Source organism: Dipteris shenzhenensis, chromosome 7 (genome assembly GCF_047967505.1).
Source record: "Dipteris shenzhenensis isolate YYH24624 ecotype China chromosome 7, Dip_SZ_1.0, whole genome shotgun sequence".
NCBI classification, from domain to species: domain Eukaryota; kingdom Viridiplantae; phylum Streptophyta; class Polypodiopsida; order Gleicheniales; family Dipteridaceae; genus Dipteris; species Dipteris shenzhenensis.
In genome coordinates, this window is record NC_141602.1 from 40483661 (window position 1) to 40495693 (window position 12033).

The window sequence follows — 12033 nt, forward strand, 5'->3', positions numbered from 1 at the left end:
ATACAATCACACTAAAATTATTTATATATGATAAACAAATCAAAAGCATACCTTGTGCTTTCACCATAGATATGCCTACTAGTTTTGGTACCTCTCTTCCATAATTCAATGGCAACACCAAAATCATAGTCTTCAAGAGGTGGCCCTTCGATGTACACACGCATAAGCGCATCCATGCTCCTTGATTTTAGAGAGTTTCGAAGCTTGTCCTTGATTATATTTCGTATGCTGAAACCTCTTTCACATATTGCTGTACTTGCACATTGTAGCATAGAGATATGTGCTAAACAAAGTAGCATGGGATACTTGGCATCTGTGGTTGGGTTTCTAGCAATAGAGACCCATGTATCCCTCAAACTCCTTCCTTACCATTCAAATGCAGCTTGTGCCTTGAAATATTCATACTCCCGTTTGGCATGCATCTTGTCAATAAGAGGTCCGATGCTCTCTCTGTTTTCAAGATCCTTGGACTCACCATAGTAGGATGCAAGTGTCTCAATTTTAGAAAACCCATAATTCTTCAAATGGTTTCCCTTTGGAAAGCTACAAGGTGATAATGCCTTGAATCATCCAATAAGGTTGTTATCTGGAAACCTTTCAAATAGATTCTGAATTATCACGTTAGAGAACTCCTTCTGAAATTCAAGGGCTGACTCCATATCCATGCCATCAAGATTTTTGCAAATCAAGACTGATCTGTATGTATTGCCACGAAGAGATGCTCTAAGGGCAGCAAGCTGTCCCACAATAGGGCCATAATCTAGAATAATGGGATAACCCATGGTGTCACATTGAGGTGCATTGATATCCACATCTGGATCCATGAGGAATTGTTCATGAATTAAGTGTATTTCAGTTTGTATAATCCCACTAACTGCTGAAATATCAACAAAGTTACATTGAAATGTTTTGCTCAATATGGCCAACCTTTTAAGCATATCTGCCATGAAGTGAATCTTGTAGATGAACTCAAAATTGCTCACCTTGACAAACAAAGTGGGATTATATGACTTCAAAAATACCAGCAAAGGCTCAAAAGATTCACAAACTTTGTGAATAGTTGATGCTCTACTCAGCCATCTGATTTTGTGAATATGACTCATCTTAAGTTCCACACACCCAAACTTGGTCTCTAGAGACTTCAGTGCTATAATTTTTAAGGCACTTTTGGAAAAGATTGCTGCTATCTCATTCACAATATGATCAATTTCTTGGGCTGTTACATATCTCTTAACTGCGTCACATAAGCATAGGCTGGTTCTATGAGCAATACAATGTATTGAAGTCATATAAGGACTGGTTTGTTTCATGCAAGTAGCTAGCCCATTAACATGCCCTATCATAGATGAAGCACCATCTGTACCCAAGCAAACTATGTTGTTGACATCAAGGTGTAGTTGTGACAAGAAGAACATGCAAGAATCATACAAATGGCTTGAATTTCCACCTTGTATTTCCAAGAGGCCTAGAAACACTGTAATAGGTTCACAATCCTCTATGAATGAGGCATAGACAATGAGGTGCTGAATATGCCCAATATCTGTCGATTCATCCATCATGAGGCTGTAAAATGTAGATGCTTTCATCCTTTGCAAGATTTGTGACAAAAGCCCCTCACTAATGCATCCCAAAAACTTACTACATGCCTTGTCATTGTGGTACAAATCAGTTGTGATGTATGGGCATTTGCATCGGATTAAAAGCTTCAGTTGTTTCGAATATGAGCTAAAAGAAAGATCCTCTTTGGCAACAAAATATGCTGCTGTAAATAGATTCTCAATGGCTTGATTGGCATCATCCTTGGATCTATTCATCCCATCTTCAATGCACACTTTCTTGAATCCATGTACATATTTTGCCTCAAAATGTGCCCTAGATTTTGCATGCTCTATAAGAGCATTGTGCTGGATATTAATGGAACCAGATTCCCAAACTCACTTTTGGAGCGTATGTCATTCTTGCAATACTTGCAAAAAATCCTACCGATGGACTTGTCAAAATAAGCCCATTCAAATGTTGCTGTCCAAGCTTCGTTCCATGCTTGCCTTCGAAGCTACAACTGCAAATCATTCTCTAGGCCAACTACATTTGGCTCTGTATCTCCTAAGATATCCTCTCCCTCACCTTCATTGGAGGATGCATCTTTTGAAATGTGCCTCTTCTTTGAACGCTTTGGCGGTGGTGGTTGTTGAGTGAACATCGGCAAATGAAATAGAGACATTTGCCGGGGAGGCATAGCTATCTATAAACAAATAGAAACTAATCTAAGTAAAGCGTCTCTCTCTCTCTCTCTCTCACACATACACACACACACACACACACACACACATGATGATTCCAAGATGTAGAGAACTAAAGCTATTCTATTTGGGTGAACCACCATATTATGGTTGCTGCCATAATGAGTAGGTGGCACAATCCCTGAGTCCTGGTCAACCATGGAGCTCCCATCCTAGACTTTCTGCCAATAAGAACTGAAATGACTATCAGTTGTGCAAAGCCCTCTCAAGGATTGAAATAGGTCTAAGGATATTTCTATAAATGACATAGCATTTACAAACTTGACTCGACTTAAGGCATCCGCCACACTATTTAACGAACCCTTGCGATAACGTATTTCAAAACCAAAATCTTGCATTAATTCTGCCCATCTAGCTTTCCGTCCCCTCAATTCAGTCCCATCACACACATACTTGATTGGCTGATGATTGGTCAATACAAGAAACTTCGAACCATACAAGTACTGTCTCCAAACCTTCAGGGCATACACTACTGCATAGAGTTCTTTTTCTAGTGTGGGCCAACGATATTGGGTGTCGTCTATCAGAAATACCTGTCATCGCAACTTGATTAACTCCTTTGGCTTTGGTACCTGGACCCACCTGGAGCTTCGGTCCCGACGCTTGCTTCTGGTTCTTGCACTTAGGACAATCATTCTTGGTGTGGCCCCGGTCCTCGCAGAAGAAGCAACGTCCTTTTTTTAGCTTCAAGGTACGAAGGAAACGGGCACAAGCATTCTTCGCCTGAGTCAAATGTTTCTTGGAGGTGTTGTCTATAGACTTCGTCTCCCCAGTACTAGTGGTAGACTGGAAGAACTTCCGCTTGTTCTTCCCACCCGTGTCGGCAACTATGGTTCCCTTTGCACTGGCCATGGTATCATAATAAATATGCGCGTAATTCATGGCCTCTTGCAACGTGGTACATTTGTTGTTCTTGATCTGTAACTTGTACGAGTTAGGCAAACCATCCACAAAGAAACCTAACAAGGTCACTGGATCCATCTTTGTAGCTCTGGTCTGCAAATCCCGAAACCTCTAAAGATAAACCTCAAAAGTCAAATTCAGCTTGGACATATCGAGGGCTTTAAGCTTGCCTACGATATCGTAATCTTCCTTCTTCGGAAACTCTTTCCTGAAGACCCCTTGAAATTCGATCCATGTTGCAGGCTTGGGTTGGAGTTCCTTCCACCACAATAAAGCCTTTCCTGACATAAACCCGGCTGCAAGCTATATTTTCTTGTCATCTAGATAAGGGTGAAACTCGAAGTGTACTTGCCACTTGTGCAACCAAGTGTCAACAACCTCCTTGATACGAGATGTCTGATCTTCGGGAAAAGGATCTAGAGTGATGTTCGGACCTAACACTGAAGCTATGGCATCCACATGCGTGAGCGCCTGAACAGTGCTAGTCAAACGTGTGAGTGTAGTTTGAATCCCTTGGAGTTGTTGTGTCAACCCCGTTTGATTCGTGTTAACTTGCTCAAACTTTCCATCAAGAGCAGTGGTGAATTCACTGAAGGCTTTTTTCGTAATCAGATCATCGTAGAGACCCTAGTCATCATCCGCATGGTAGTTCAAATCCTGTCTCCCATCGCAAGCTCAGGGTCTACAGAATCAGCCATGACTGAAATCTGATCTGAAAAGAAGATAGGCTAGAAAAGAGAAACAAGCAGGTGGCTTTGGAGCTAGGAGGTAGAAACGAAGTGGAAGCTGGCCAAGAAGGAGGCGATGGAAGAAGGGAAAGTTGGTCGATGAAGAAGGTAAGCAGGCTAAGCTGAGCTGACGATTCAGCTCAGATTCTGGAACCTGGAACTTCGCTCCTGGCCATCCGTACGAAGTGCTGTAGCAGGCCGTACCAATATTCTGGCTCTCGGGCGTGAAGGTGTAGAGGGGCTAGAATTCTGCACAATCTACAAGCTATGGGAGAAGGTAATTTGTCCGAACTTTTAGCGGGAGAGCAAGCTTTTAGTAAAGCCCTACTTTTCCAAAAGCTCACCCTCCAAAAACGGAGGGGTAGCACTTTTTTTAGCAGGCTTTTAGTAAAGCTCTGCTTTTCCAAAAGCTCACCCTCCAAAAACGGAGGGGTAGCACTTTTTTTAAGCCCCCAGGCCCCCCCGAAAAGCAGCTCACCCAAATTGCGATTTGTCCCTATCCTATTTCGCACCTTCCTGCGCTCCCCTTCTACCTGCCATCACAACGCCTAAGCAGCCAGCCAACATGCGGGATGCCCCTTTGGTTCGCCCCAACTTTACACTCTCTCCTAACTCCCTTCTGACGCATTTACCTGGACCCCGCTTCTTCCTCCTAACTACACCTCTCTCCCTCTCTCTCAACCTGTCACTTCTTGCAACGAAATCACCCTGCTCTCTCTCTCTCTCTTCTTCCTTCTTTTCCTAAATCTCAACCATTTCCCAAAATCCGATGAACCAAACAAACACTTACGGCACAAATTTCAAAACTAGGGCATATTTGGAGAAAGAATCGTCCAAAATTTTTGCAACATAAGTTCCTACCTCAGGAGTTGGCTCTAATACCAACTGACACATCCCAGCACTCCTGAAACCTCTGATCTACAAGCAAACACAAGAACACACACAATGTGAGAAAACTGAGTAGGCTGCTCACCACCCAACCACGACATCTACGGGATGTGATCCCGAATCAGGAGATGTCCCCTCCGAGCCACAAGCTGAGCTACTGGCACGAACTCCCAACTAGATCCAAACCAGCCTAGTGTCCCATACCACTAGGTGGCACTATGAAGCCTAGGATCTGCTACTGGGCCTTGGGCTACGCTATGATGCAGGCGCACATCCGCGACTCAATCCAAGATCAGACCTAGCACCTAGGAATGAAACTTGCTCCCATCGGCTCTTTGAGAACTGAACCTCTGGGCCCCTTATATAGACTCGAGCCCCAAGCGCCAAAAATAGCGAAGACCTCTAACTGGTTCGTACTCTTGCCACTCAACCCGAGAATTAAGCCTGCTAAGCCTCCCCAGGCTACCTAAGCTAGTCTTGTGTACCCAGTACACGTTAGATACCAACCCGTGCACATGATAGGACCCCAGAGCAATGAAGGATGGATGCTGGTCGAAAAAAAGGGGAAAGCAGAGCCTCGGCATGCCAAGCCGAGCCTACCGAAGGAAGGTCACTTTAGTGGTGCTTCCTCTGACAATACCCAAGAAACGAGACCGGTCCAACATAGAGTCCCAAGTGGGCATCCTCCTGGGGGACAAGCAGAAAAGATGGATGAGGAAGTGGTCCTTGCGACATCGAAGGAAGACCTCCTAGAAGCTTACCATCGAAAGCGGCCACCAGGAGAGAAAGATGCAGATGGAGCAACCTCGAAAATGTGAAGATAGTGGAGAGAGGGAAGGAGTCTCACTTGCAGCTTTCTCACATACACAATGGGGGAATACACACAAAGGTGGAGGCTGAAAACAGTTTTCCTCTTCTTAGCTGTAAAAGCCAAAAAGAACTCAAGTACAAAGAAATAGAAGAACCCTATTGTGGGTCTCAAACCAAACTCAACTAACTAAGGTGGCTTACTAACTGAGCCACAAACTAGAGTAGATAAGGATAGCTGTCATCCAGCTATTATTTGTGGGCGGTGTACCAACCGCATCTCCAGCTAACAAGTCGGTGACATAAATACACAACGGTCACCCTGGCATATCGCGAGTGGAGCTCGATATCTCAACACTCCCCCTCGAGCTCAATCCCAATTCCTGCACACCAAGCAGGTCTCTGAACTTGCACAGCTTCTCTGCGCCCAATGCTTTCGTGAATATGTCAGCTACCTAATCCTCTGTGCTAACATAAACTAGATCAATAAGACCTAGTAAAACCTTCTCCCGCACATAGTGATAATGCACCTCAATGTGCTTTGTTCTAGCATGAAAGACTAGGTTCTTTGCCAAGTGTATACTGCTCATGTTGTCACAATAAATGACAACAAGCCCATTTGATGCATATCATAAAGTAGCTTATGCAACCAAGCTACCTCACATGCAGCCATTACTGCACCCCTGTACTCAGCCTCTGTGCTCGACAAGGCAACTGTAGGCTGTTTCTTGCTGCTCCAAGTGACTGCAGCACTTTCAAAAGAGAACACATATCCACTGGTAGATCGTCTATCAGAAATGCTACCAGCCCAATCAGCATCAGTGTATCCATGCAACTGTATCTGAACCCCAACCTCATAAAATAGTCCATACTGCAATGTGGACTTCACACACCTGAGTATGTGTCTAGCCGCATCCAAATGCGGTTTCCTTGGAGCATGCATAAACTGACTTACCAATCCAACATCATAGCTTAAATCTGGCCTGGTAATAGTCATATAAATCAAACTTCCTACTATGCGTCTGTACATAGTAGGGTCTTTCAAAAGCTCACCTGCATCTGTGCTCAGCTTCACATTCTGCTCCAAAGGAACTGAAATAGGCTTACAGCCTGTCATCCCATATTTGGACAGCATGTCCAATCCATACTGCCTCTGCAAGAGCTGTATCCCACTTGGTGATCTAATCACCTCAATGCCCAAGAAATAACACAGCTCTCCCAAATCCTTCATCTCAAACTTCTGCGTCGATAGCAATTTCACATGAAGGATATCTTCATCACTATCACCTGTGATGATCAAATCATCAACATAAATGACAAGCAGCATAATCCCTTTCTCTATTTTTCTCACATAGAGTGAGAAATCTGCCTTGGAAATCTGAAAGCCAATAGTGACAAGATACTATCCTATCTTGTCAGACCATGCTCTAGGTGCTTGCTTCAAGCCATACAAGGCTTTCTTCAACCTGCAAACAAACTCAGGATGAATAGCATGAACATAACCTGCTGGCTGCTCCATAAAGACCTCTTCTTGCAAATCACCATGGAAGAAGGCATTCTTTACATCCATCTGATGTAAAGACAATCCCTTTGATGCAACCATAGCAATGGCTACTATTACGGTTGCCATCCTTGCAACCGGGCTGAAAGTTTCTTCATAATCAATGCCATATGTTTGTGCATACCCCTTGACAACTAATCTTGCCTTGTATCTATTCACAGAACCATCTATATTGTGCTTGATCTTATAAACCCACTTACAACCAATTGCATTCTTGTCTTTAGGCAAAGTCACCAATTCCCATGTAGCATTTGCATCCAAGGCATCCATTTCTTCATCCATGGCTTTCTCCCATTTTTCATTTCCCATGGCTTGCTTAAAAGAAGTGGGTTCTGGTTCCTGTATCACTTTGACCATATAGGCATAGTGAATGGCTATAAATCCATCATATTTCAGCCTATCCATAGGATACCTAACCCTGGTAGACCTGCGCAAAATAGGCTCACTTCCAGGTACTCTCAAAACATCCCTGGTCTTCCTTACTCCAGGTGTAACAACAGAAGGAATACCCAACTCATCATCAATGCTCTGTTTTGAGCCACTGGATTCACCATCCACACAAGAGTGACCTGCATTCACATCAAACATGGGCTGATCTACCTTCTCTTTTCCTTTTCGTAATACCTGCATACCACTCTCTGCATTGCTTTGAGGAGATTCCCCTGATCTCAATCTGCCTGTCCATGGCGAAGTATGTGAACCATTGCTAGAGGACACTCCGAGTCCACTAATATTTTGTGATTGCTGCTGTGAATTCTGTGCAGCATTACCATTTTGTGCATCTACATCAATCATTACATTTACTGGTTTATACCAGCTGCTCATCTCATCAAAAACAATATCTCTGCTCACTGTGAACTTACGTGTAGAAGGGTTATAGCATTTATACCCTTTCTGCTGCAGAGAATAACCAATAAAGACGAACTTCTCAGCTTTTGGATCCAACTTGGACCTCAACTCATCTGGCACATGGACATAGGCAATGCAACCAAAAATTTTCAAATGAGAAATGTCTGGTTTCCTACCAGTATACATCTCCTCTAGCGTCATGCCATGTATTGCTGCAGTGGGAGTCCTGTTCATTATATAAACTGCTGTACCAACTGCTTCAGCCCAATAATAATCTGGTAGATCTTTTTCATTTAGCATGGCCCGAGATACCTCTCCAATATGCCCTCCCCCTCCATCTGACCTTAGGCATTTTATTTGCACGCCTGTTTCTTTTTCAACCATAGCTTTAAAAGCTTTGAAGTGCCCAAACACTTCACTTTTCTTTTTCATAAAATACACCCAAAGTTTTCTGCTGAAGTCATCAATAAATGTGACAAAATAGTGACAGCCTCCAATAGATGCAGCTTTAGTAGTCCACACATCAGAGTGGATTAATTTCAATGGCTTTTTACTCTCTTGAACATGCCTAGGAAAAAGTTTCCTTGCCTGTTTCCCAAATTGACAGGCTTCACAAACCTTGTGCACTTCTGCAACGTTTAGGCAATCCTGCAACAATATTTTGGGCTTGCATTAATTTAAGTCGTTGTATATTAACATGACCAATGCATTTGTGCCAGATATCAATATCTGCAACTACACCGGTCCCATATGCAAACATTGCTGCACTCAATTCAGGCATGTCCACATCCAACGTAAACATCCTGCCCTTCTTCTTTCCTTTTGCTATCAAGCGACCGTTATTTTTCATATCCTCAACAAAGCATCCATGAGGATTAAATCTGACCTGCAAGCCCTGCTCAACCATTTGACCAACAGAAACCAGGTTCTTGGTGATGTTCGGGACATGAAATACATCGGACAAGTATTTCTTTTTCCCATCCTGCATAGACAAAGGAATTTTACCAATCTGCACAATAGGATGTGCAGTATCATCACCAGTCTCCACAAATCCTAGCTTTTCCATTTTCCTTGCATCTTGCATCCATTCTGCATGACCTGTCATGTGGTTTGACACACCTGAGTCAACATACCACACATCATTTCGTTCTTATGCACTTGTCACACAGTTGATCATATGCTGGACCATAAATAGATGCTCATTTCTATCATCACCCTGTCTACTGGAAGATGCATAATTGCCTTGCTGCAATTTTCCATTCATAATGTCATTCTGCTTTTTGTAGCAGTCCTTAGCCATATGACCCATTTTACCACAATAGTAGCATTCAACATTGCTGTTTGCATTTTGGCCTCTCTGCCATCCACCACGGCCTCTTTGGCTCCCCCTGCCTCTAGAGTTACCACGTCCTCCTGCATAGGACTGGTTTTCTTGAGTTTGCTACATATTCTGATTTCTACCACGGCCTGCAGATCGGCCTCCTCTACCTCTGCCTCTACCTCTTCCAGCATTTGAGTAGAAGACAGTTTCTTTTGAAGTTCCTCCTGAAGAAGATGCACCCCCATTTCTCTGCTCTTCAGAAATTAGAAGAGCAAACAACTCTTCAAAATTAGGAAATTTTTCACGGATGGCAATGGATGTCCGGAACTATGCATAATCCTTTCCTAGACCATTCAAGGTCACAGAAACTAGATCATCATCTTCCACTGGCGACCCAATGGAAGCAAGTGCATCTGCAATTTTCTTCACCTTCATGTGGTAGTCGTTTATGCTCAAATTTTCTCTTTGCACATTGTGCAACTCCTGTTTGAGCTGCATTTTCCTGGCTTGCGTATTTGTGCTGTACATTTTTGCCAAAGTATCCCATGCCTCCTTTGGCATACTTGCATCCTGAATATGCACAATCATGGAGTCCAAAATACTGATAGACAGCTAGTACATAACTTTCCTGGCTCTCTCATGCCATCCTTTAAATGCCTGCATTTCCTGTTGATTGGGAACATTAGGAAGAAGAGGTTCTTCTTCATTTCCTGTAATGAACTCCCAATAGCCTTTTCCCATAAGGAAATTCGTCATTCTAAACTTCCATGCCTGGAAGTTGTTCTTGTCAAGCTTTTCAGTGACAATCTGTGAATAAGAATCAGATGCCATTACGGAACACCACAAAATATTCCGTCACTGCAAAAAAACACAGCTTTTGCCTCACACGGGCAGATCTGCAAAACTGACGAAAGTGGTATTTCACCACACAGTCACTTCCTAGTGACGATTTTGCATCAACAGGCAACAAGCATGATTCTGCAACTCCCAATATCTCTGCACATAGGCATACGATGCAATTTCTGCGGCAACTTTTCACCGACTAGCCGAGCAATGGTCGCACAGCAAAAACAGGGCTTTTTCTGAGTGCCTGCGAAGAACTTCTGCCTTCAAAACGGGCCCCGAAATGGCCTCGAATCAGAAAAATAAAGTCACCACACTGCGAAGGGCATCTCAATATGAGACAGTGCACTCTTGCACTTCTGGATGTGCTCCCTGCAGAGATTTGCTCCCAAACTCGAAATAGGAAAGCAACACTGGTCCTCTTACCAGGACACCGCGAACTTGGTTTGCTTTCTTGAGCTCCTTACCACGAACAAGGCTCTGATACCATGTGAAGATAGTGGGAGAGAGGGAAGGAGTCTCACTTGCAGCTTTCTCACATACACAATGGGGGAATACACACAAAGGTGGAGGCTGAAAACAGTTTTCCTCTTCTTAGTTGTGAAAGCCAAAAAGAACTCAAGTACAAAGAAATAGAAGAACCCTATATGTGGGTCTCAAACCAAACTCAACTAACTAAGGTGGCTTACTAACTGAGCCACAAACTAGAGTAGATAAGGATAGCTGTCATCCAGCTATTATTTGTGGGCGGTGTACCAACCGCATCTCCAGCTAACAAGTCGGTGACATAAATACACAACGGTCACCCTAGCATATCGCGAGTGGAGCTCGATATCTCAACAGAAAACACATGCAGGAGGGATCTACCCCCACAACCTGTAGACTATGTTGAAACGAGTCAAAGATATGGCCCGAAATGCCAGGCAAGGTAAGGAGAACCGTTTCCATTTTATTCGTGATGCATATAGGGTCTTGGCAAGCCAAGAAGCCCCATAGAACATCGGGCAGAGAGGTGAGGTCGGTGGTGTCAATTTCGTGGAACTTAAGAGGGTGCTGCAGCCCAAGGAAGCAACGTGCATGCATGGTGACCCTGCGGAAGCTCAACCTGGACATAGTCCTTTTGCAGGAGAGAAAATGTGGGGAGTCGAATGGATTCTAGTTCTCCCTGAAAAAGATGGGCTATACCCCCTTTGTGAACAGCCCCCCGAGAGGGAAAGGCAGCTCGGCCATTTTGATAAAGGCCACAGCCAAGGCGAGAGAACTCTTCAGGGACAAGGAGGGGTGCTTCATTGCAGTCACTATAGAGATTGAGGCTTTTGAGTTCAACACTGTAAGCGTCTATGCCCCTAATGCAATGAAACTCAGAGCTAAGTGCAACTCTCACATCACTAGGAGTAGGTGGATACTCGGAGGAGACTCGAACTTTATAGAGAGAGCAGAAGACCGAAAACACACGTTGTGCCAGACCTCGGGTGCAGAATTAGAAGCTTGGTCTCAACTATGCTTGAACAAAGGCTTAACCGATTCGGCAGAGATCAACCTCATCGGGGGTACAAAGGATTCTCTTGGTCCAATAGACGAAGGGGAGAAGAATATCATGCTGCCAGACTGGACAGGTTCTACCTCTCAGATGAGGGGTGGTGGTGTTGCGCCTCGATGAGTGGCGAGATCGCACAACACTCCTGCATTTCAGACCACAGCCCGGTGGTGTGGCAGTTTAGTCTCCCAGTGCAGATCACACACTCATTCGAGTCTCCCTTTGCTCTCGACAATAGATTTCTCCGACGTAGGGACTTCTGCAAATGGTCAAGGAGTCCTGGGCCACAGGCAGAG